The 27,058-nt window shown below is 40.2% G+C and overlaps 1 long non-coding RNA gene across 2 annotated transcripts in view; it reads left to right on the top strand.

Moving 5' to 3' along the window:
• The window catches only part of LOC132649699 (uncharacterized), a 69,565-nt gene extending 43,739 nt beyond the window's left edge, over nt 1-25,826 (top strand). The window contains exons 5-6 of one of the 2 annotated variants that reach the window (XR_009588191.1): nt 15,556-15,680; nt 20,022-25,826. This is a non-coding gene — a long non-coding RNA (uncharacterized LOC132649699). Of the gene's footprint in view, nt 1-15,555; nt 15,681-16,368; nt 16,626-20,021 lie in introns of those variants that run through there. The other variant, XR_009588193.1, reaches the window with a different exon arrangement.
• The last annotated feature ends 1,232 nt before the right edge of the window (nt 25,827-27,058 follow it).

The raw sequence follows: 27,058 nt of genomic DNA, 5'->3' as shown, positions 1-27,058 counted from the left end.
GGAGGGAGGAGAGGAGGATGAAAGAAAGAAATATAGGATGTCTAGGTGACATACATAAATAATCTAGTGGTCTACCTTGTATGGTGGTTGCAAACCCAGCGGGGTCTGTAGTCTTGATCCTAATGTTTTTGTTCAACTCTCAACACGAAAAGGGACATTCTTGTTGTGTAACTCGATACTGTGTACAAAGCATATTTTCAGTCTAAAGCCTCCTGCTGTTAGCTGTGTGTGGTGGCACATACCTGTAATCCTCTCCCCAAGGCAGAGGCAGGCAGATTTCTGAGTTCGAGGTCAGCCTGGCCTACAAACTGAGTCTAGGATATCCAAGGCTGCACAGAGAAACCATGTCTTGAAAAAACAAAAATAAATAAACAAACAAATGAATAGAAAAAAGAAAAAAATCTGCTGCCAATTTTTAGCTGAGAAAAATCTTGACCTAAATTATGCTGCAAAAATCACAATCTGAAAGCACAGATTAATCATCTAAGCAGGACCTTGGACACACTGAATCCTTTCATGTCAAACCTCTAATGTATTTTGGCTCTCAATTTTTAACTTGCTCACTATTTATGTTTCTATATGTGTTTGCTCTATCTATCTATCTATCTATCTATCTATCTATCTATCTATGAATCTATCTATCTATCTTTCTATTATCTACCTGTCTCTCAGCTATCTAGCTATATATCACCTATCTCTCTCTATATATATACACATCAACTATCTATCGTTTTATCTATTATCTATCTATCATCTTTCTATCTATTATCTAACTCTCATCTATCTATCTCTCATCTCTCTATCTCTCATCTATCTAACTATCTATCTATCTATCTATCTATCTATCCATCCATCTTTTATTTCTGTTACAAGAATCAAACCCAGGGCCTCATCCATGCTGTGCAAGAGCTCTACCACTGAGTGACATTTCCAGGCCTCAACTCTTTTGAAAGAGCAGGAAGACAGAAAGATATGCCTGTTGATTATTTTCAGTGGTCTCTAAAAATCGTGTTAGGGATATAATTATTGCACACCTGCTGATGAAACTGCTCCTGTTTTCAGAGGAGATGAAAAAAGCAAGGGCAACAGCCTCTGGTGTTCTTAACATCTGTAGTGTTCTTAGTAATGAATTTTAACTGTGGAAATAAACTACAGATAGGCGAGAGGTATTCCCCCAAAGAGAAGACAGCGGTTAGGTTTTTGAGAAACATTGAGTTGAAATGTTACTTTGCAATCGTACTCCAAAATGAGTTTGAACATTAGAACATGTCTGGGAATAAATTTATTTATTAAACAAACATTGTTCTCTTAGTAATGTTCGCAGATAATTTTTTTTAAGATTTTCATTCAATTAGATCAAGAAAAAAATCAATTTTCTTGTATTTAAACTACACAGATAACTAAGCCTTAGATTACATCTGGTTTCTATTTCTATTAACATTGTGCTACAGAACTGTGCAGATGTTTTATTTTTCATTACTCAATAAAGAGTTATTGTACTGATTACAAATTAATTTGTATTAGTGTGTATTCACTGTACAAATGATATGTTTCATTTGGACATTTTCATACATGTATGTCTACATACTTTGCTCATATTCACCCCCCCCATTGCTGTCTCTTGAATCTCTTCCTTGCTGCTACTGGTGCCCTTCCATATAGTCCTCCTCCCACTTTTATGTCATTCACACACACACACACACACACACACACACACACACACACACACACACACGAACATTATATCTAATCTTATTAGCATATATTCATTTTACAAGGTGATGGATTTTATAAAGATGTTTTCATTCATGTGTGTCAAGCACTCTGACAACTTTGTTAGTTTTATTCCTTCCTCTACTCCCATGTCACTCACACACACGCACACAAGGTTCTATGTACATATATGTATATATAAAACCCCTAATGAACATGAGAGAAACATGGTATTTGTTTTTCTGAGCCAGACTCATTTTGTTTAGTATGGTTCCATGAATTTTCCTGCAAATGGCCATATTTTAGTCTTCACTGCCAAATAAAATTCAGCTGCGTGCAGACACAACTCTTTATTCATTTGGGTAGACTCTAGAATTTGTCCATTGTGAATAGCGCGCAATAAGAACAAACCGCAGAAACCCCTCTAATGATGTTGTTTTATATTCCTTTGGGGATATTCCCAGGAGTGGTGTCGCTGGATCATATAGTAGTTCCATTTTTACTTTGTGAAGGAACCTTCATGCTTACTTCAACAGTGGCGTGACAGACATATACTCCCACCGGCCATGTATAAGAATTCCCTTTGCTGTGTTTCCTCCCCAGCAATTGCCATTTGTTTCCTCGATGACATCCGAACTGGGTGAGATGGGCTCTTAGTGTAGTTTTAATTTATGTTTCCCTGATGGTTAGAGTGCTGGACACTTATTTTTCATATAGTTATAGCCCATTTATACTTTGTTTTGGGGGAATTAACTGCTCTTTTCACTTGCTTATTAAGTGAACAGAATTTTGGATTGTGTGGGTTTTCAATCCTTAGTTTTTTGAGTTCTCGTATACTCTAGACCCGAGTACCCTGATGCATGCGCAGCTGTGAAAGGTGACTTTTCCCTGTTCTGAAGGCACCTCTTCCCTTGCTTAACTTCTTACTTGCCTATGAGTCAGCTTTTGAATTTTACGCAGCTTCCTTCGTCTAGTCTTCCTATGATTTCCAAGTAATTGGTGTCTTTCTAAAGAAATTCCTTGTCAATGTCTTTCTGTTGAAAAGTTCCCCCAGGTCATTTTAGAGCTTCGGGTATGATGGTCTGTGTTGCATCTGGAACTGAGACAGGGATCCACGTTCCTCCTTCTGAGCGTGGAAACCTAGATTTTGTGTTATCATTTGCTGAAAAGGCTGCCTGTTCTCCGGTGCATGCTTTGGACTGCTTTGTCTAACTGGGTAGGTGTAGCTGTGTGGGTTTAAGAGTCTGACTCTGCTCAGATTCCATGGGTCCACATGCCCCTTTGTAAGTACAGCTTGGTGGGTGGTATAAGCTGAAATCAGGTCTGTGGTAGGCATAGCGTTGCCCTGTTTGCTAGGATTGCTTTGGTTCTCCAGCATCTTTAGACCCCCATCTTTTGTTTCTTTAGTTTTTTCTTCTGTGCTCAGGATCAAATACAGGTCCTCACAGATTCTAGGTAATGACTTGACAAACCCTTGCTCTTTTCTGAAGCTCTTAACGTGGTTATATAGATAATTGTATTTCTTATAACCAGTTGTACAGAATTTTATTTACACATAAATTTTATTTATACATAAAATATCTATATAACCATGGTGTGTATATAGAAGTTTTCTCATAACATACACCTTTTGTACTGAGTTATTTTTATTAATCTCAGAATAATCTATATCACATAAAATAGTGAAAAATTAGTCTCAGGCTTAGGGAATATATAATTCTTTGAAACCATTATAAATGATACTATTTTATGAGTTTTTTTCCTAAAATGTTCATTACTAATATGTATTGAGTGATCATATGTATTCTTAACGTGTAAAAAACATGCAATGTTTTTATGATGGTTTTAAATCTAATAAAATCCAAGGAGACCAACACCAGAAGGCCTGCAATGCTCCCATGCCCGCCCATTCCTTCAGATGATTCATGGCTGCAGCAATCCATGATGATAATCCTGTGGCTAGTCCTGCGTCCACTCTGGTAGAATTTACCATGACAATGGCCACTCTCAGCTGCTCCATCGTAGTATCGAATTCTCCAGTCCAATTACCTAAAATATAGCTAGACAATTGTTTAGACAGATTTGCAGCACAGGAAAAATTCTCATGTTGAATGCTAGTGACTCAAAGTCCAGCATACTTTCATTGACAGCCAAGTTGAGCGATTTGCCATAGGGTATCAATTTGCTCCTGCACGAGGTCAATCCGTTAGAGTCTCACAACAGCATAATGCAGCCATGACCATTCAGGCCTTTACAGCCATTGAAGCAGGACAGTCTCCCCAAGCATGGTTGGCTACCATAAAAAGCTAAAATGTTACGCTCAGGATGCGAAGCCAAGCACTGCACTCAGGGTCAGCCCCTTTCGACCCAGAGAAGAGCATGTCTGATTGCATGCGGGTTGATACCCCAGGTCCCACCTCTGAGAAAAAGGTATCGGACGGGTCTGATGCTCTTTGGGTGGATGACACCTAAATGAACATCAGTACAAAGTCCCAATTTATTTATAATATCAGAGATCAGACCTGTACTCTTGCCTGATGCGTCTAAAACAAAAAGGGGGAACTGCAGAGAGCTGCGTAATGCCGCGCCTTAAAGATGGAGCTGGTTTCTGCCTTCCACCTTCCTGATGGTGAGTGCTCTCTGTCACAAACAACTCCACATTTGGCTAAGGCCAAGGATCTGGCTTGCTTCCATGTTTGTGGACCTATCTGCATTGCCCACGTGGCACGCTGGGGTTGGCTACCCAGAGGCTATTTAAGCTGTGGGCTGGCTTTCCCCAGGGTCAGATGATTGTTCAAGGTTCCTGAATAAACTGCATTGAAAAAAAATAAATGTAATAAAATGCTTTCTTTATGAAAATTTGAAAATATAGCTTTGTACAAAACAATTGGTCAGAGAACTTATCAGCAAAATGAGATATATATCCCCCCAGAATATTGCTGCCAATTTTGAGAGTATAAACTTAGAAGAATTTAGAAATAATCTGCAATGGTACGGAGTCTAGTCTAGGGGACCAAGTGGTTTATCAAGCTTGGTAACAACATTCAGAGTATTTGTAACTATGATCAAGAGAGTAAATCTTATTCTAGGTGAGAATTTGGGGATGTTTAGAGAGGGCTAGTGAAATTTGGCTGAGCAGGTAAAAGTGCCCGCCATCAAACTGAGCAACCTGCGTTTGATCCCCAGGACCCTCGAGGCTAAGGGAGAGAACTGACCCCTGAAAATTGTCCTCTGACCTCCACACACATATGCTGTGGCAGGATGTCCCCGTAATAGATACCTTCAGTATGATTTTTAAAATCATACTTTTTTAAAAAGAAAATGTTTAGAGAGAGGTTACTACCAGAACAAGACACAATACCCGCATCCTCACACTGATTGCCTTGTGAACGGAAGGATAATGAGATAGTTACAAATTCTCAGCTCAAGAGCAGAGTAGGAAGAATCTGCATTCAAATTATCTGACTATCACAAATTTAGAAGCTTTATTTTTTTTATTCTTTTAAAACATTTTCATAGGTTCTTTATTCAAAAACCTTCAGACTTCAATTTAAAACTCACACAAACTTGACTTTCTATAATATAAAATAGGTATTAATTTTCATGATAATATCTGATTGACCCAGCAATATTAAATTGATAGTTAAATATTATCTTACATAATCTATAATGTCAAGTTACTTATGTGTGGGCTCTTTTTAAATTAATTTTTTATTAATTACAATTTATTCACTTTGTATCCCAGCTGTAGCCCCCTCCGTCATCCCCTCCCAATCTCATCCTCCCTCCCTCATCTCCTCCCATGCTCCTTCCCTAGTCCACTGATAGGAGAGGTCCTCTTCCCCTTCCACCTGACCCTAGTTTATCAGGTCTCATCAGGACTGGCAGCATTGTCTTCCTCTGTGGCCTGGCAAGGCTGCCCCGCTTCTCAGGGGAAGGGCAAAGAGCTGGCCACTGAGTTCAGGTCAGAGATAGGCCCTGTTTCCTTTACTAGAGAACCCACTTGGAGACTGAGATTCCATGGACTACATCTGTGCAGGGGGTCTAGGCTATCTCCATGAATGATCCTTGGTTGGTGTATCAGTCTCAGAAAAGACCCCTGGGCCCAGATTTTTGGTTCTGTTGCTCTCCTTATAGAGCTCCTGTCCCCTCCAGGTCTTTCATCTCCCCCTTCTTTCATAAGATTCCCTGCACTCTGCCCAAAGCTTGGCTATGAGTCTCAGCATCTGCTAGAAGCTTTATTATTTTTTTAAGAAAATGTTTTTTTCCCAGAACATTATTAGAATGAAATTATTCTAAGATCACATCTGGGCAATGACTCTTCAGTGCTTTTGTTCCTAGATTAAAAGATACTTGCCCCCACCAACCTTACTCTCTATGACTAAGAGATCAGCATCTCACATCTTCATAATACCGATGAGGTCATTCAGAGGTTAATTGAAATAATGTGAACAATGTCTATTAAGGGAAGATTGATATATATGAATACATATAAAATAATTAACTAAGTGCTTTCTTTATATGCAGTAATTCACAAGAAAAGCTTCTGAAGGGTGGTGTTAGAGGTGTGGTTTGGGATTAGAACACTTGCCTAGCGTACGCAAAACATTGGATTTTATTGTGGGAACAAGAAGGGGAAATGATTAAAAACTTGGCAAAGTTTGAGTCCTAGTTGTTTCTCTCGATAACATATATTTATATATTAAGGTAAATCAAAACAAACTCTGGGTGTATTTTTAATAATATGTTATTTTTGTAATCTTTGGTGATTACAATAGACTTTAAATAAGCTGAAAATATGTATATGTGTCACTAATGCTTTGTTAAGTTAAATATCTGGGAAACCTGCACCATAATTGGTACACCCAGTGAAACCATCAACTCCAAAATGCCCTCATCCCCTTTATAACCTTCCCTTTCCACTACAGAGTCTGTTACTATAGAGCTTCATGGAAATGTAGTCATATAATGTTTACTTTCGTTTGCTCTGCCTTCCTTTACCCCAAATACTATTTTGAGATTCATCCATGTTATTGTGTGGACAGCTGTCTTTTATGGCTTTTATAGCAGCATTTTTGTTGTTGTTGTTCACCTCAAAACACCGCCACTTTTTCTTCATCTTCTTTCCTACTCACTTAAATGGGAAGTATGCCGAGTCCACTTTAACAAACTAGCCCTCACCAATCTGTTTTAATCAAGGATATCATATAACATGAAACATTCTAGGCGCCGAAGTTATGGCACTAAACAAGACAGAGGAGGGCTCCTGGCCTCGTAGAAAGTACCTTACAAAGGAAATCTAGTATTATGCTCTGAAAGACTCCCAACACGGTTCATCTTGTCTTTCCTCAACTCCCAGCCCTTCACTAGAATACACTGTTAGTCACAGCTGCCTTGCAAAACCTTCCTTTGCCTGTTAACACAGCATCAGTGTGAAAGTTCTATTTTTTATAGCTTCCCCACAGTTTCATTTCTATCTCTTCTTCTTCTTCTTCTTCTTCTTCTTCTTCTTCTTCTTCTTCTTCTTCTTCTTCTTCTTCTTCTTCTTCTTCTTCTTCTTCTTCTCTCTCTCTCTCTCTCTCTCTCTCTCTCTCTCTCTCTCTCTTCTCGTATCAGGAATATTTCCCATGGGAATTCCTCGAACAAAGGTAGTGGCTGCCATCAGGAAGATTAGGGAAGGTGAGCTGTTGAGAGATTTGGGGGCGGACACTGGCAGAGACTTGTGTCTAGGAGGGTATAATAGACTCAGTTTATGTGAGATCAGCCAACATATTTTTCAAATTCTTTAATGAGGGTTTGGAGAGATGGTTCAGAGCAGACACGGCTCTTGCAGAGGAACTACCAGAATTCAGTTTCCAGTGCCTACATCCGGTAGCTCATACCTGCCTATAACTCCAGCTCCAGGGGATCTGACACTTTCTTGTGATCTCCATGGACATCTGCTCTAACAAGAATATGCAGCTCATGCATGTAAACACACACACACACACAGACACACACACACACCTTAACATAATAAAAACAGGTGTTTAACGCTTCTAAGTGATTGTCTTAAATAAGTGAACAGCTTCTGCCATAGGCCAGTTTTATCAGAGATGACCTATATTCCTTGCCAGTAAGAGAGCTGGACACCTTGATGTCTATGAGAGAAATCCTAGAGCCCAGAGTATCCAAACAGTCAAACGTTGTACGAGACAGCTTAGTAATGAGGATAGCGTCCCTTGCTCTCTCCCCCAGAGAAATTGGGCTCTACGCTATGTGTTTTGGAGTGCAGATGTGTTCATACTTGTTCTGGCCACGGGACAAATGAGGCCAACCCCTCGTTCTTTCTCTCCTACGTGGATTCTCAATCCCTCCTCAGATTCTCCCACACCTATGCCTCAAGCCCTAAAACACATTCGGAAACCTCAAGAGAATATTTATGGTCCCCAAAGTAGTCTTTGTAGTTACTATACAATGGCTCATCTCCCACTGAGCATCATTTTCTCACCCTGGGCTCTGCCCTGGTCCTTCTGTTGATCCACTACCATCCCCAGAGTGTCCGAATGGTTCAGTGCTCACAGGAGGTTCCTAAATGAGGAGGAAGCGAGTGTTTCTTTTTTTTTTTTCTTTATACACTGCTCCACCTGGGTCAATCTTACAAAACCCTTGTTTGAGGCACAGTCGCTTCCTACTTGAGTCACAGTAAGTTCTCCTTATAGGATTAGTCATCTATTGCCCCGTAACCAATTATCTCCTACAACAACAGTAATTTTTCATTCTTCACCGTTTCTAAGCACTAAGATCTCACACACAGTGCAGCATCAATGGCCCATGTTTCTGTTTTATTCTGAAAGAGTGGGTGATTCGCATCCTCTGAGGGCTCATTTACCTGCTCGTGCAATCGTAGATCCTAGGAACTCCGACATGTGATGTCTCCATGTTGCCTTAGAGTTCCTCCTAACAGGATGGCTTGTATGTTGAGCAGAGACACGCTGAACAAGTACAGGGTGTCGCTTTGTAGACCAGGCTGGCCTGGAACTCACAGAGATCCGCCTGCCTCTGCCATCTGAGTGATGGAAGTAAAGGCATGCGCCACCACTGCCTGGAATGCTTTTTGATTTTTAAGCCATAAGAATAGTTTAAATAGTTCAAAATATGTAAGACACCAATTATAAGTTCAGTTTGTGAACAAAAATAACTAAGGAAGATAATCCTCCAGTACTCCTATCAATTGGTCATGAAGATTATTTGCTAGCCCAGATGACTCCATCCTAAAGTATAATTCCAGAAAGGTCACTAAGCCTCACAAAATGCCATCTGAAAAATGGCCTTATAAAAGTATATATATATATATATATATATATATATATAAAACCAAATAAATTATACATATACACACACATACATACAGAGTCTGGAATCTATAGAAACTTGATAATGTAGTTCCCACTCAACATCATTGCTACCCAAAACATTTTTTTTTAAAAACATAGCAAATTTACATTTTCTGTGAAATACAAAATGACATGTCACTGAGTATGGGGTTTAAATGAATTAATACATGATCAAAGAATGCATAGGCTCTGGAAAGTTTGGCATTGAAAGAGTTCCCAGAGCTGATTGTACCCAGTGCTTTTGCTGAACTGGAATAAAGACGCATCAGGAGCAGCTCTGATTCACCAAGACCATACACACAGATGGGGCAAGAGTTGGTCTTCCATGGCGTCGCCTCAACAGCTGCCAACCACTGCTCACTTGATGGTGGATTGCCAACATTTGTGCCGTGTCAAAGATCACTCCATGTTTAAGAGATCACAGAACCAGAAGACAATGGCAGATTTCCTTGCGAAATTGTTGTTAATTGCATCTAGTCACCAAACTAAGGGGGTTAATATCCAATCTTCTACTCAGAAAAACTGACTTGTTTGAGATAGGGTCCAGGCTGAACTCTGAGTGACTATGTAACTAAGGGTGCCCTTGAACTCCCAACGTTCCTGCCTCTGGTCCCCAGACACTGGAGCCATAAGCCTGTCCAAATTAAACTTTCAACATGACAAAAAATGTATCACAAATAACAATGATTTAAAATGTTTCAAAATAATGAACAGTTTGTTGGTCCACGTGACTAGCCATACTACATATCTTTGCTTTCAACTCTCATCATCTTCTTTAAGAAACAAGATATTTTGTAACGGGTGTGCAACAGGGCATACAGGTACAGAAAACCCAGAACAGAATAGTAACAGGACAACGTTTTAAAGTTCTTTCCGTTAGGCACTGTCTGCAGATACTTTCTAACCATCCCTGCTGTCCTCCAGTCTTGTCAGGAGCAGAAGAGGATGGAGCAGTCGCTTCTTCCACCTCTGGAGGAAAAGGTCTATCTCTTGTAGTACATTCTATCAGCCGTTTCTTAGACAAAATCTGTGTTCATCTGGATCTAAAGCTTTAAAATCTCAAAGGACAACTTCGGGAATGAGTTTATATCATTTTCCAGTACTGCTTCAGTCGTCACTGGCAAGACTCTTCAAATCCAACGTCTGTAGCAGGTTCTTTGGCCTCCGCAGTCAGAGTGCACAGCCCTGCTTTACATGGCTGCATCCAAATGTCCTATCCATTGCTGCCAAATCCCTCATGTCCACTGTGTTAGCTGACTCACGGCAGACACTTCGAGTTACTTTTTTATTTTTATTTTTTGTGAAATTCTTCCATTCTCTTCTCCTTGCCATCTACTGACTTTCTGTGGAGCCCAACACCTCAGCTCTGGTTTACCTGAGATATTTACTTCCTCCAGCATTTTCAAAATGAGAAAAGCTGGGGGTTAGTAATAGGTATATAGCAAGCAGTACCACAGATACACCTAATATATAAGAAGTTATTACACATGACCCGGAGAAACAGAAGTAACTCAGCAGGGAAAAACAGGCAAGAAGTATGTACAAGAATGTCCCAGAAAAAATAGAGAAACAGAAGGATTGGGTCTCAACTTAATCTCTCTCTCTCTCTCTCTCTCTCTCTCTCTCTTTCTTTCTCTACCTACTTACCTATCATCTATCTGTATGTGTATATGTATGTGTGTATGTATGTATATTGACAGATATGTCTATCTATCTGCATATACATCTATCTCTACGTAGACAGATCTATTCATATAGATGTAGGTATCTATCTGTAAGTTCATATCTTAAAACAATGAAGTATATATTTGCCTCTCACACTACAAAGACTAAAAGTCAGCAGTAAGGATGCAGAAGGAGCCTTTTCTTGTACACAGCTGCTGTGGTCTTGGTACTGACACTGCTCACCTTGGAGGCCAATTTGTTAGTTTCTATAAAATGTCCATGAAGAATTCCATGAAATGGTTGACCCAGAAATGGCATTGCTATACACTGATCTTCTAAAATCACTTGCTCAAATGCCTAAAGATGTTGTTACAAGGTGTATACTTCAGATTGAAAACCCAACATGTTGTCCACTCAACTAATTGGTATGTTCAAAATAAGAAGAGGAACAGTCCCCTCTCATCGAGCATGATCTGCTCTTTCTCAGAGAGAATGAGGTTGCTTCACACACACTAGCTGGAAAAGTGGCGATGACGTTCAACAGAGAGCAAGTCACAAAGCAGTGTGCACAGAACGAGGCTATTTGTAAAGGAGAAAGAGGATGGAGGTGTTTGGAATATACATAGACGGGCCTCTCACTAAGAAGCATCACTTAAAAGTGATGGAACCCACAGAAACGGAGTCAGCTAAAAGGGATGGTTTGGCTCATGTGGCTAGAACCCATAGGTGGAGCTGGCCTAAGAGTAGCAGGATCCCGAAGCTTCCAGTGCTGTATGCAGCATGATCTCTCTGCTGATTCTGCTTCCCCCTGGGTTTTGTCCTCATTCTTTTTCATTCCAGACAGCTGCCTCCTTGCTATAGCTAAAAAAAAAAATGTGGCCACTGGCAAGCTAAGTTCGGCTGTTCCAAATAGAATGACCTCTAGAGGCGAGAGAAACTTTCCTGTAGTTCTGGGTGGAACCCCAGGGAGGACCTTGATACTTCTCATGCTCTCCGGAGGTCAGCACCTCGCCCTCTGGCCAGTGATGCTCCTGTTTGCATTTTGGCAAATGGGGAACAGTCAGGACACAGACTAGGCATGGGCCCTTTCCAAAAGAAAGGCTTCTGATGTGGACCAATGTTTGCTGCCCACTGTACAACTTGGATAGCAACTATTTTGGACAGTGAATTTCCACTGCAATTTAAAACCCAGATGTAGGACTATAAGATTGAGGTTTCAAACAAAGAAGCTACTTCCAAGTCCTATACCTCTCTTCTGCAGGTTCCTCTTAAGACTTGCAGGAACTTGCCTCTCCCTTGGGCTCTCCCTCTCCATACGTCTTTCTCCTTCCCTTTTCATCTCTTTCCTTCTCTCCCTCTTCTGCCTGTCTCTCTCCCTCCTATTATTATTTGCAAACCATTCATACAGTTTACACGTTTCTTGGTAATAAAGTGGTTAATTGTACATCTCTTCTAGATTTTTTTTAACTGACCCAACCTTGTCTGTGAGTAATGGGGTTGTAGAAGACCCATTAAGAAAGGGTGAGTGCTAGTGTCTCTCAGTGAGCTCGTTCTGGGGAAGCACTCAGGAGGGATTCCAAGGCAGGGCCAGCCTGGTGGCTATGAAGGAGACCTCAGCCCTGACTGCATGCGACAGCTTCTAAATAGGCTGAAACTACCCTTAGAATGTTTTTCTCCCCAGGAGGCAGAAGTGGCTCTGCCTGCTGCCCTTGGCCTGATGGCCTTCCTTGAAAAGCTTGTCAGAGACAAACTAAGAAGGTAAGAGCTGGCGGTTAATCTCATCATATGGATTACACAAATTGATATTAATCAAATAGGAACTATGCAAAGCTTTCATTCAAGTTACAGAATTAATAAGATCTCAGTGGGGTGGATTTCCCAAACATCATTCACTCTTTTGGTTATCAGCTGGTAGACCTATGAGGAAGGATAAAACAGTGATGTCTAGTTAACCAAGCAATTAAAAAACAGCAACAACAGCACTTCTTCTACTAGACAGACTCTGTTGCCGTGGTCCAGGAAGGGCTGCTTGAGTGAGGCAAAAGACCAGGTGCCATTCACATGTTGTTGATCTTGCAGGCATTCATGCTGCAGAAGATGCAGGGTCAGGGAGGATTTCGTGTAGTTGTCTAAGGCAAGCACAGGAATACAGGTGATGCATAACAAGATCAGAGTGCGTTCAGGCCACCTCTGGAAGGACAATACCTGAAGCTGCAATGGCAGATCCTCAGTTAAACCAGAGATCCAAGGTGTTGGACATTTAAAACAATGTGCCAAGGAGCACAACTGGGGAGTGCTCAAGAGAGAGGCTATTTGGACTTCAAATTGCGAGGGCATAGAGGCAGGAAAGCCCAAGCCCATTGGACCTTCCGTATTAACACCTCGCGTGACCTAGATTGCAGACCTGAACCTGTAGGAGCTAATGTTTGCCTTGCTGCCTTTTGGTCTTGCTTTGGTCAGGTGTTTCCCATTTTGTTCTTGTTTGTTTGTTTATTTGTTTGGGTTTTTTTTTATTTTGCTTTTAAAACTGAGTTTTTCCTATCTAGTGAATGCTCGTTGTGAATGCTCACTCTGCCATTCTATATTGGACTATGTAGCTTTTCCTTTTACTTACACAGGCTCACAGCTAAGAGTTTACCTTCAGTCTCAGAAAAAACTTTGAACTTGGACCTTTGAATAACATTGGAACTGCTAAGACTCTAAGGCCCTTCTGGGGGTATACTGAATGAATTTTGCAGTGTGAACATTTTGGGGCCAAGGAGAAATGTTATGGTGTGGATATAGAATGTCCCAACAGATTGTGTGTTGAATGCTTCATCTCCACCTGAGGCACTAGTTTGGAAGGTTGTAGCAACTTTAGGGGCTGGACTTAGCTGAAGGAAGCAGGCTGCTAGGCACAGGGCCCTCTGAAGATAGCATCTGCCCCCCACCCCACAGGCCCTTCCTCAGTCTTTCTCCTTGCCGACCGCCATAAGATGAAGAGCTCTCTTACCCTTGTCCCTGCCACGATGAAATCCCGTCTTACCATGATTCAGAATCAGTGGAGTCAATTACTTTGAACCAAAGTCTTTGACACTAAGGACGAAAGTACATCCTTCCTCCCTTTAAGTTGTTGTTGTCAAGTACTTAGTAAGAGCAATGACTGAAACATTATATTACATTTGTGTATTTGTGTATATATAAATATATTTGTCTAGTTAAATATACTAAATATGCTTATATGTGGATGTTATCTGTATTTTTATAGAGAGCTGCAATTTATAAAATTTTACAAAGGAATGCGAAAAGACATGAACATAGTTACATGACTTGAGCTATGCAATTCATCCTTTATAGCATTAGTTAAACACTGCAAAACTGACGTGTTAGACACAGGGATTCTAAATTTCATTCTATATTTAAATAATTCTTGATTGTCTACATGTATTCGTGCTCATTGAATTGTGTGACTCAATTTGAAGTCAGATAATATTTTCTCTGCAGGGATCCCGGTGCACACCACTGGCATTTGTGTAAATCGGCACACTTTTCTGAACAACAAGTCCATTGCAACAGGAGAAAGGTTTACAAGTAGCTCAGTCATTAACCTAGTAATCTCACATCTAGAGATGTATTCTCAGAAACTTATCTGAAGCACTCTAAATGTCCAAGAAGAAAAAGAAAACCAGTTTAATAGATCAATCTTTATATGTAGGGAGTATTATTATACAGTCACTTAAAAATTACAAAAACTATTAGTAAAACAAGGAAATAAATAGCTAAATATTGAGTTTGAAGTATAGAAAAATATACTTGTTCCCCGTCTTCTGTATAGGTTTCCTGCATGTGAGCCTAAAGACTGGAAAGCAGGGCTGGCCATGGGGGTACATACCCGTAATCTAGTACTGGGCAGAGAAAGGAAGATCAAGGTTGTGTAGTATTTAAGGACTCCTATCAACGTCTCTGACTCTGTAGGTCAGAGCATCTCTCAGTCCTCATCAAAGAAGTTTCTTCTTGTGGTAGATGGCAATCAACACGGAGATCCCCAACTGCTCAATGCGCAGAAAATAAAGGACTGTGGGTAGCTCAGCCCTATATGGGACATACCTACCACAAGCCCTGACCCCAAGGCCCAGAGATCTTCTAGAAATGGAGAAAGAAATATTGTAAGAGCCAGAAGTGGTGAATTAACTGAGGAAATGACATTTTCTAGACACAAGAGGAAGGGTTCACAAATGAATGGACAGCCCAAGACCTGTTCTAGGTCAGCAGAGACAAAACACTAACATAGAGGGAGGGTAGACCCAAAATCCCACAGCTAGCTCAGAAACTATTGAGGGCAGTGCAAACTGGGTTCAGTGAGAGAGGGGAGGAAGAAAACACAAAGTTGAATGGGGAGGGAAGATTAGAGAGCATGGTTCTGGGAGGATTTAGGAAGGGAAGAAGTGAAAATGTTCACAGTACATGATATGACATTCTAAAAGAATTAACAAAAATACTGTTTAAAAGTTCAAATTATCTTTGCTTTTAATTTGGGCTACATGAGACAATTTCTCAAGCCTCTCATCTATCTCATTATATATATATAATTCTAAGTTTTATATAATTCTAAGGATAATTCTAAGTTTTGATTTTTTAAAAACACGTCTTGGCAATTTCCAATTTTCTACACTGAACTGGTATTACTTTTGTAATTTTAAAATTAAATGCACTCCATACTTTTCAATTGTAATGCTTGTAGTAAGAGTTTGTAGAAGAATCACCAATTTCCTCAATACTTAGAAAACAATCTGATTTTCACTTTCCCTTCTTCTTGGTTTAGATACATCTCGTCCTTCTTTTGTAAAGATGGAAATTTCACTGTTGATTTTGAAGTTTTTGACTTAGTTCTTTAGTGCTATGTGCCCTTTAAGGGCCGATCCAGCCATCACTCATAATTTTGATATGGTAAGTACTTAGAGTATGTTCTGATTTCCACTGAAACTTCCTGTTTTGGGTTATTTGTTATTTTGAATAATATGCCTTAACTTTTCAAATATTTGTGAATCTTCTAAATTCTTTTCTGTTTTTTTTTCCAGTTTAATTCCATTGTTGTAGAACATACTTTGTATAGTTGGAGTCCATTTAAGCATGTTGAGGCTTGTTTTACAGCTAACATGTGTGTCTTGCAGACTGTCCCATGTAAATTTGAGGAGAATGCCTATTTTGTCACTGCTGATTGGAATGTTCAATAGATGAGATTACACTTCTAGTATCAATCAAGATGGTTTTCATTTTGATGACTGGTATCCTTAGTTAAATGTAGGCTATTCTTCCTTTTTTTATTGAACTTCCTATATTTTCTTCAGTTCCGTAGGGTTTTACTGTAATGACTTTAGAATTCTCTTATCAAGTGTGTATAGGTTTATGCGCAAAGGTCTTATTAAAGGGGTAGATTAATCCCGCTTTGCATTATAAAATTACCGTTTCTATTAACCATTTTGCCTGAAAGTTTGTGTTTATGTGATGTTAGTGCCATTCCAACTTTCCTCTAGTTATAATTTTCTTTCTTTCTTTCTTTCTTTCTTTCTTTCTTTCTTTCTTTCTTTCTTTCTTTCTTTCTTTCTTTCTTTCTTTCTTTCTTTCTTTTGCATAGTACATTTCTTTCATTATGTATTAGTCACTTCTGCACTGCTCTGAGCAAATACCCGAGAAAAGCAAGTCAGTGAAGATTTGTGGAGTTCATGATTTCAGAGATTTTAGTTCATTATCCTTTGAGACATTGGTTCTGGGCCTAAGGTGTCAGGCAACATCATGGTAGCAGGGCACGTGGGAAGAAGAGTTTATTCATCAAATGGCCAACAAGAAGGAGGTGAAAAGAGATGAGAGAACCACTTACGATCATCAAGTGAAAGACCCTTTGTGACTTATTTCTTTTAGCTGGGCCATGCCTACAAAGTTTCCAGAGCCTGTCAGAAGAGCGCTGCCAAATAAGCCCCAACCATTTAACACATAAGTTGATGGGAGATATTTTATATTCAAATAATATCTATTTTTTTTAACTTTTTAGCATTTTTAAAAGTATGTCTTTTGTAGACAGCAAGTAATTGTTAGTTTTTTTTTAGATAGTTTTTTTTAGAAGAATAGCCTAACTTGTGATTATTTTATTTTATTTTTGAGATTATAATTAAACATTTCTCTTTTCCACTCTCTAAGCCTTCCCATAATTCCTCCCTATTCTCCTTCTCCTTCAACTTCAAATTCTTTTTTACTAATTGTTATTTCAAGCATATATGTATATGCATATACATATATTCCTAAATATAATATGCACACTCCATATAATGTTGCTTGTATATATGTTTTCAGGGCCAACCACTTGGCACTGGACATCCAGTTGGTGTTCTCTTTCTTGAGGAATATCTGCTCTCCTATCCCAGCTTTCCTCAGTTGTCTGTGATTCTGCATCTTGGGCTGAGCTCTCATGGGCTTTTCCTCATCCACTTTGGCATGTCCATTGATGTCATCCTTGTTCAGCATCTCTCATCAGGGAAACTGTTCTTTGCAACAGGCAGAGACCACTACAGAAAATCACAACCAATCAAATTGCAGAGTTATGGAGCTCAGTCCCAGCAGATTATAAAATCCTTCTTCACGTAAAGGCTCAAGGAACTTGGTGGAAGAGACGTTGGAAAGATTAGAAGACAGAGATCAAGGAGTTTGCTGTGAGATTGTGTCCTCTGGTAGTAGCAGAAGCTACATTCATCAAGTATCACTAACATGACTTCCCAAACATGAGCTAATCTGTGATATTTAACTGAAACATTTAATCTGTTTATATTTAATATAATGGCTGAAAGGGTAGAATTTATATAGTTACCATTTTCTATGTTTGCTCTATGTTTTATGCTCTTTTATTCTTTATTTTGCTATTTATTTTCTTTCTGTTAACAAATTTACTTATATTGCCCATTCTACCTCAATTTCAGTATCACATAAAACTGTCTGATGTGGTTTCATTCCAGGCTTCACATTTTTCCATGTGAATGCAGCAACTGTATATATATTCAGTGCTTCTGTTCGATTCAGAAACATTTGTATTTCACTTCAGGCAGTGAATATGTCTTGAAGAAATCTTAATTTCCATTTGAGAAATAAATGAAGGGATACAGTAATTGGGTTAGCTCTTCAGGCACAGGCTGTGCCAGCTTTATTAGCTAGAAGAACTGTCCTATTTACGGAGCCTTTCGAGTTCTCGTGTGGGTGCTCTTACGCTGACTTTACGTGTTTCTGGGAAAACATAAAACTGTTTCTCACAGCAATTTAAACAAGGCATAGTGCATTCTCAGGTGCCATGGACTGTGGTGAAATTTCTTGACAAGCTTAGATATAGAATATAGATAAGAATTTCAATTTTTATGAGATTCTGGAAGCGCTTTGACTTTTAGGTAGCATCCATTGGCTCACTCTCCCTGAGAAGAACGAGAGGTGAAAAGGTCAGCGAGAGTTCTGGGAAAAGCAAATGTGTGGTTGGTGTCTCACAAAAACAATCTTTCTCCCAACTTTGCCACTGAGAAGTGAGACTCACGCTTTGCTCAGTGTACTGACACTCGCACCCAGGTTCACGTAATGTATAGCATCTCACTTTGCAGCTCAGTGATTATCCTGCTGTGGGCTGAAGTAGAAGATTTGATGGAAATACTGACGTTTGCACGTGGTCTTCTTAAATGTTCCATTGAAAATAGCAGGATGTTGGTGTGAGGCAGATCTGAACTTGAATCACGAGGCTGCCACTCATAATCTCTTAATCATTTAATCTCCTTAAGCCTCAGTTTCCTCAACAACAACAAAAAATTTGACAAAGTCCGTGCCAATTTCAACAGTTCGAGTGAGATAAAGCACCAATATGACTAGCTATTACTCACCCAGTTACTGCTAACAAGAAAAGTACTAATTAAAAACAGTGACAACAGCAACTATTTTGTGCCATGTCAATGAGGCAGGCTTAAAGAGAAATGGAATGACTATACTAAGCCCATTTGATTCAACTGAGCCTCAGGGGTAAATCTAAGAAACAAGGAATAATAGGCTTCAGAATAATGACGGAGATTGAGGCAAATCTCTAAGGTATTTGGGGGTAACAGGAAGCAACAGGTTTAAGGTAGGAGCATAACTGAAATTATGCTCCTACCTTATCAAAACTTTAAATTATCAAAATTTTCAAAATTCCAAAGTAAAGGAAATACCTGGGCTTTATATTTGTTTTGTTTGCGAAGTAGCACTTCACTGCCTTGAAGAAACACTATAACCATTCACTGGCCTCTGACTTCACCACAGATGTCTTCACTTTCTGTAACAGATGTTATATGTCACATCTTTAGATTTCTGTTTAACACTAATTGTAAAATGAATCACCTTTAGAAGGAGGACTGGTGATTTGGCTCAATGTTAAGCACCGGCCTAGCAGGCACAAAGCTGCAGGTTCAACCCTGGTGCCATGAACACACAATTGGTTTCTGAATGATTTTCATGCTTTTGCTTAGCAGTCATCACAGTTTGTTTTGTTCCTCAAACTATGTTCTCATCTCTCCTCTGATAGCCCAGATCCTATGAGTCCTTCAGGATCATCTCTGAACCTTTCCTAAAGTCATTCTGGTCCTTGGGTTTTTCTTATTCATGTGAGTTGTTATAGGAGCTACTTTTAGTTATAAAAGAAGTCAGTGATCATAACAAGCTAGGTACTGGAATTCCTGTGAGAGACACACAGAGGAAGCAGATGCAGTCCGTGCCTACTCTAAGGAAGCACACGGTTAGATGGCAGAAATCTGACTTACTGCGAATTGCAATTCCAAGTTCATGAAGGAAAGAATATTTGTGGAGAAATGCCTCATCGGAAACAAACTCGTTCAGTTTTTAAAAAATCTATGTTTTTGTGTAAAACACTCAGCCAGACGTTAATAACTTTTACAGTGATAGAATTACAGACATTTGCATACAGTTTCTTGTTTCATTTGTCCATAGACAGGGGCAATGTTCACTTTTCTATGGAGACTCCTCTAACTGCACAACAGCATCGTAACATGCATTTTTATTGTACAACAATAGAGCCAAAATGCTACTTGGAGAATAAAGGCATTGAGACAGCAGGTAGTTATAAAATAAACTGCTTTGCATAGATGCAAAAATTTTAGTGTTCTATGGAAAAAGTTGCATCTTGTATCACTTAGCTTTGGCCACAAAATGATGTATATATAAGAAACAAACTCAAAACTCTGTGACTGGAAAAAATACTTTTTTTTCCCCTTACAGATCTGTGAGTCAGCTGGCCTGGTTTCAATTTATGCTGCAAGTCTGGAGGTCAGGTCTCCCGGAAGGCTTTTCATCCTCCTTGGTCCCACTAGGCTATTCAAGGCACATTCTTCTCAAGGTGATGGCCAACACATATCCAGGGGTGAACCCAGCCTCCCACACGGTTCAAGCTCCTTTGTGCATCGCATCTGCTAACATTCCATCAGGCAAAGCAAAAATACATAGCCAAGGCCAAATTTCAGTGATTGGAAAGGAGACACTGAGTTCAACGAGAGAGCACACGAACCCGCAAGGCAAAAGGTATGATGGATATAGGAAGCCGTGGAGAGTTGGGTACAATAATTTAACCCACTGAAATCCAAAAAGGCCTTCACTGAAATGCGTTTGAAGCTGAGGAAGAATTTGAGGTGTGCAGTTCCTCTTGGCAAACCACAAAGGAAACATCTGAGAGATGGGAAGAAGTTACGCCTATAGGGGAGAGTGAACAGCTATCCTAAGGTAGCAAGAGGTGGGATGAACGAGGAAGAAGCTGAGGTCATCCTGTTGTTGCCGTGTTCCTCAGTGGAATTCACTGACAATAGCAGCCGAGTTTGTGAATGTTCAGAGAAGTGCATAAGCAAAGGAAAATCGGGAACACTAAATTCCACAGACAGTTTGAAGATGATGTTAGGAGTCATCTGTAATAACACACTGTCCAGGAATGCAAGCCACAGTAAGGGTGGACACGGAACATGTGAGTGTCCTCCTGAGGTTTCTGGGAGCATTTTAAGTTGACACTAGTTGATACTGGTTCTCTGCTAGGCAAGTAGGGCCTTCTCTTTGAGCTATCACATTTGAATAACATCTATTTTCTATCCCGGTGAAGCAAGCTATAATTGATGTTTGTTTAATTCAAGCAGCTTTCTCACCAGTAATAATAAGAATAATTATAATTTCTCTGTTAGAAATTAGATTAAATTTAGTTGCTTCCTGGGCCTCTGAGCCCAAAGGTATTTGTTTGAATATAGGATTATCATTGCCTAGAAGTTTAACTCAAATTGTTCATGGTCACTTGTATATCTTATCACTCCTCCAGTTATAAATTGTAGGACCTAAACCATATAAACACCTGATAAAGAGCTATACAAGATAGTTTCTAACTTAAGTTATCAAATCCAAGAACAGTAAAGTCTATAAATGCTTTGAAGCAGTAGATCCAATGAAACTCTTGACCTACTAAAGTCTGAAACAAATCTAATCATAGAAATGTTTTCAAACGAACCCTGACAATGACGACAGTGCTAACTCAGCAATGACAACGTAAAGAGCCAAACATCCTGAACTACAGCACGGCACAGAACGGAAAGCAGTTAAGCACAACTAGACACTTGTATGTTCGTTTAAACATGAAGGAGAAGACCTTAGTAAGTGGCAGCCCTGTATGGAAGACAGAGCAGAGAATAAACGCACATTCAGGATGGACTGCAAAGCAGTAGGCTAAGAAGACCGAGACAAAAGTCACACAGGCCTCTCATATGCACATATGAGTTTATGAATTGTATGTATGTGTGTTTAAGAGTGAATGAGTGTGAATGCAGGCTGTAAAACTAGACATAAGAAGATAAAGGTATCAAGGAAGCAAGGGAGAGCAATAGGACTCATGAGACATAAAAGCATAAAAGTTTATGGCCAGTATGAGGGGAATATGGGCTGAAAGGGGATGGGGGAAAAGAGGAATAAGAGAATTAACAAAAACAAATTTTGCTTGAGAATGTCTTACTACTACCTAATAATGTTCATGCTAATTTGAAACTAATTAAATACATAAATAAATAACATTTTTTTAAAAAAAAAAACTGTTTTCTTGACACTTGGCCAAGAAAGAAGAAACAAAATCAGCAAGCAAACAAAAGGAACAAATGAATCTGGAAAACCATCATTACTACAGAGCAGCTAAGGACGGGCGGCATTACACTGTAGACGCTCCTGTCAGAGCACTAATGTGCTGAGGAAAAGAATGGGGGCAGAAACACCTCCCCTGAGAACCAGCAGCTCTGAAGTCCATCCAGTGGGGGTGATGCACCATCAGGAGATGCCAGCTCCTCATCTTTACCCCATACTTAGTAATATACCCAGCTTTTAATCACTTATCTGGGAGAGAGGCAACAGGTTAGCTCAAGAGTCATAGTTTCTGGTATTTTTATAGTCTAGATTACGTAGACATTTGGAAAAATATTGTATCTCCGGATTTGGAAATAATATAGTTTTGAAAAAAAAAGCAAAACAAATGACATTGCAGTATCCAGGGTCAAGTTGCAACCAATGGAGAGTGTATCCAGCTGCCACTCCTGATACTGTGCTACACAAAATCACCATTTTCATGAAGGAAGAAGAGCCCACAGCATCCTTCCCCCTGCTCTTTTGTTCTTTATCTAAGCCTCCTCTTCAGAGCTCTTTCTTGAAGACCTCCAGACCTAGGAAGGCGAGGACAAGAAGGAGGTGAAAGGATTCTTCACAAATACTGAGTTCCAGCCTGTAGGAAGGTTCAGGCCACATTTCCCTTTCTTGCAGCTCCTGTAAGACTGATGGGCTGCTACTAAAGCTTCAGTCAGACAAGCAGGCATCCATCTCCTCTAGAAAGCGTGACATAGGAGACAGGGGTAGTGGTGCACAAAGAATCACAGCCGCACTCAGGAAACCGACCAGGAGGAGAGTGACTTAAAGGCCAGCTTGACCTGGTCTCAAAAACCCAAACCGAAACCTATCCTTAAAAAGAAGAAAATATGAACAATGACCTCTGTTGTGGGCTTTTATTTTTTCCTTGTCCCAGCTCTATTGCTGAGAGAAGAAAGATGTGCAGCCTGGAGATGCTCAGTAGATGTCCCGGTTTCAAGCTGGTTTTGGATCTGTGGTGCCACATCTTCTTGGCTGTCTACAGATATTTGTTAAAGTAATGAAGTTCTGATTAATCAAATGGATAATTCTATGTACAGACCAGTGAAGAAAGGTTAAAGCATACAGTGATAGTAAATAGCCTCAGTGTCTTCACTTTTTGAGGCTGAGGTTCTCAAGCACAAGGTATGACCGTGTTAACATCTGTCACCTTCCGAACTTTCTGGATCCATCCCTCTCTATTATAGGGACAGCGCCACTGAGCTGAGATGGGAGGTTTAAACTACGAGAGTGTGTTCAAAGGAAGGCTGTATCAATTTAAAGAAAAGAAATGAGAGAGAAGAAGCACCCATAGTTCTCCCTCTAGCAGTCAAAACTGTAAGAATGTTAATTGGAACCAATTTTGTATTGTAGTCTTTGTCATATTGTAATGTGATCCCCAGCCAACTGATGTTTGTGTTCTCAAAAAAGCATTATTGGTAAAATGTAGAACAAGGAGGATAATAGTCGTGCATGCTCATTTAGAAGAATTGGTCGGACCCTTATATATGCTAATGTGCCAAGAAAACATTGTGTGCAGGTCTACATGCTTGATTCCCCAACCAGTGTTGATAAAAATGGTGGCCTAGGCCACTCATCTATGATTCACTTTGGCATCGACACAATATCAATTACATAAAGAAAGCATATATCCTAGACTAGATACTAATGAGGTTTTGTTGTTGTTGTTGTTGATTGGGTTATGGTGTGTGTGTGTGTGTGTGTGTGTGTGTGTATATATAGTCTCAAGTATTTGAGGCTGGCTCTCAACTCCCTATGTAGCCAGAGTATCTTGAATTTCTGAATCTCCTGCCTCTGCCTACTAAGCATTGGTACCATTCCCAGTTTATGTCATGCTGGGGACCCAATCCAATCCGGGGTTTCTCATATGCCATATAAGTGTCCTGCAAACAGAGCTACATACCAGCCCTCCCGACAAGCTTTTGAGACTTGATATCACATCATGCCCTCTGATCACAATGTGCTTATTAGAATGTTACAGCTATTTTGGTCTGGTTCTTCAAAGGTGATTGTTGAATTGCAGAAAATTTGTGAATGGATTATAAAAGCAGTTATTATGATAAAGAAATAACGTGAATTTATAATTAAGTTGAAAATAAGACAAACTTAGTATAAAACCTCAACCACTCCCCAACTATTTTAGTATCATTTGTTTCCTGAAGTTGTTTGCATCCATCCCATCAGTGTGGAGGAAATGCCACACACCGGAATGCTATTGAGTGGTCCTCCTCACTTCCATGTTCAGTGATGTCACATCGGTAGCTTGTAATGGACCATGGTGTTAGGTCCCCATTAAAATAGAGAATGTATCAGAGCTCCGTTCTTTGTTTGCTTATCAAGAGGAGAAGCATAAAGGACAGCAAGCTAACAATGTGGAATAAGCTCAAGCATGTTCAATAAGTATATTGGATTTGAAACATTTAGGAGACTATTACTGTATTTAGCTATAGGAAAACTTCAATTTTATTTTGTTTTTAATTAAAATATAATTATATCATCTCTCCTCCTCTTCCTCCAATACCCCCAAACCTCCAATCTCTTCTTCTCTTTCATTATTATTGTTATATACACATATAGAATATGTACATATATTACAGTCTGCCAAGTCCATTTAGTGTTGCTTGTATGTATATGTGTCTTTAGGTTTGACCAGTTGGTATTGGATAACTAGTTAAGGAACTCATCCCTTAGGAATAACCATAGAAAAATTTAAAGAAGCCTTCAACCTGTGTCAAGATTTGTTCCTTAGTTTTATGTGCCCTTTCCTGGACAGAAATGGGAAGACCTTCACATATTCCCAGGGAGGCCTCTGGGCTTCTAGTCTTGATGTCATGTGTGGAGTAATCACTCTAAAACCCTAGTTGAGCATATTCTCTCAGGACCAATCTTGACATCATCAATTGGGTATCTGTTAGAAACAGATGTAGAGACAGAACAATAGAAAGTACTCTGAAAAATCAGTGTTTGTGGAAGGAGTGGAGGACAATGGACTGGAGTGGAGGACAATGAACCAGAAGGAAAAATGGAGCCCTACAGTTTCCCAATGAACGGTTCAGTTGAGCACATGGGAAGCTGTGAATTCCTTTGGAGTTCTAAGTTGGGGCTGTCGCACCCTGACTTTTACACCCTTGCATGATCAGTCTTCAAAAATGAGACAAGGGTAACATTGCAGTTTTCTTTCTCATCGCAGTCTCCAGGGAGGGCTGACAGGCGAGACCTGTCTTTTGGCAGCACTGGAAGGAGCATTCACTGTAGGGGATGGAGGAGGTCCTGAGTGAATAAAGTACGCGGTTGACCTGGGAATGATCATATCAAACACCACGGTCATATCAAAGATCCATAAGACGACAGTCAAGCTTACCCACAGGGTGCAGCTCAGAGGGATGCCAAGTCCTTTCCCTGGCTCATGTATGGATGTTGACAGTGTGTTAGTGTGCACATAAAATGTCCCCCATAGTTCCTCCCTTCCCCAGCTATAGAGATTAGCTACACCTGCCTCCCTGCTCTAGCTCTGTACCATACAAAGGCAGGCTCTGTACCTGCCTCCTCATTGATCTGTGTGTAATAGCCCCGTCTCATTGTTCAACTATAAACAATAACCTCACCTCTCTGTTCAGCTGTGTGTAACCTACTAAGAGGAGCTGCAGTTTCTGCATCCAAGATCTCAGTCCACCTGCTGGCATTTTCTGTGTATCTATTTTTCTGTGTGTGTGTGTGTGTGTGTGTGTGTGTGTGCGCGCGCGCGCGCGTGTGTCTTATTTCTTTGCTCCCCCCATCAAACCAAGTTTCTGGAACCATGCACAGATGCAGTATTTCATATCTGAAGAGCGACAAAGCACCAGTGCATAGTACCCACAACATGACAAGCACTGTCCCGGCATCTGGAGCTGCAGACCATAAGCAGGGTCCCTCTACTACTACATAACAATCTTCAAAACTGCCATGATGTTGCCAGCCCAGAGTCTATGCTGCTCACCACTTCTTCATTCTCCTTAGGTCTTGGCTCAAATAGCCCTTTTCAATCAAATATTCTTGGACTCTTCCATTAGAAATAACAAGGGTAACCCACTAACACCCCCTGTCTTCACATCCCCTTCCTTCAGCTGCCTGTTTTCTCTGCTCTCCCAAGGAGTATATACCCTTGTCTTTTGTCCGCCCATTCCCCTGAGTAGCCTTGCTGGGAGTGGGGTGAAATACTGCTCTTCCCTTTTACTTCTCCCAAACTGGTAAAAGGTGGCACTGCTAAGGAGAGTTACTTTGCTTAATTTCATCCTCATTCACCACCCTCACCATTAAACAATTTTTGTTCGAATGCTGGAAGGCAGATGGGGAAAAATATCCGGAAACACTGACGAGAACAGAGAAGCGTAAAGTGGTTGAACTGGTGTGAACTGGTTACAGATGTTGTGAACATGTATGGCTGGCTTCCTAAAGGCAGGCTTGTTCCCTCTGCTACTGGGATGGGCTTTTCTTAGCAAAAGCTCCCACCACCAGCGGTGGTGGTGCTCACACATGTGTGCACAGGACACACACACACACACACACACACACACACACAACACACGATTAATTAAATTAAAGAATATTAAAGAAATTCAACCTTGACTCATTGGCGTGGAAGAACATACCAGGAGTGAGTCCCATGATCCCAGCCTCTGACTTTAAGGAACTTTCACAGTGTTTAGTTTTCAGTGTGACTTAAAACAGAGCGACCTAGTGACAGAACCAGATTTCAGACTCGAGTAAAGACTAACTCAGCTTCCCTGTGCTGGGTAGCAAACACTCAGCATTCTTTTCTTGGTAAAATGTCCCCAGGAGGACTCTGCTGCACTATGGATAAGAGTTGGCATTTGATGGTTTTCTATCATTTTCCTACCTACTTCCGTCTCACTGCCAATCCCGGATGGTGCCCATGTCAGCCCCCCTCCAGCCATCTTGCCATCCACAAACTGAAGAATTTCTTCTGGGTTGTCACCCCCTCCAGGAGGCAGGTATTCTCCAGTATAGCTCTTTGTTCTCACTACCATGTTTGTCACAGTTCTTTGTTCTCTGTGTGCTTGGCTAGCCCATCTCACTTTACCCACCATCAACACAATTTTGAACAT

Source organism: Meriones unguiculatus, chromosome 21, assembly GCF_030254825.1.
Source record: "Meriones unguiculatus strain TT.TT164.6M chromosome 21, Bangor_MerUng_6.1, whole genome shotgun sequence".
Lineage (NCBI taxonomy): Eukaryota > Metazoa > Chordata > Mammalia > Rodentia > Muridae > Meriones > Meriones unguiculatus.
Note: the sequence above shows the minus strand (reverse complement) of the source record. Positions and strands in the feature narration are given on the sequence as shown.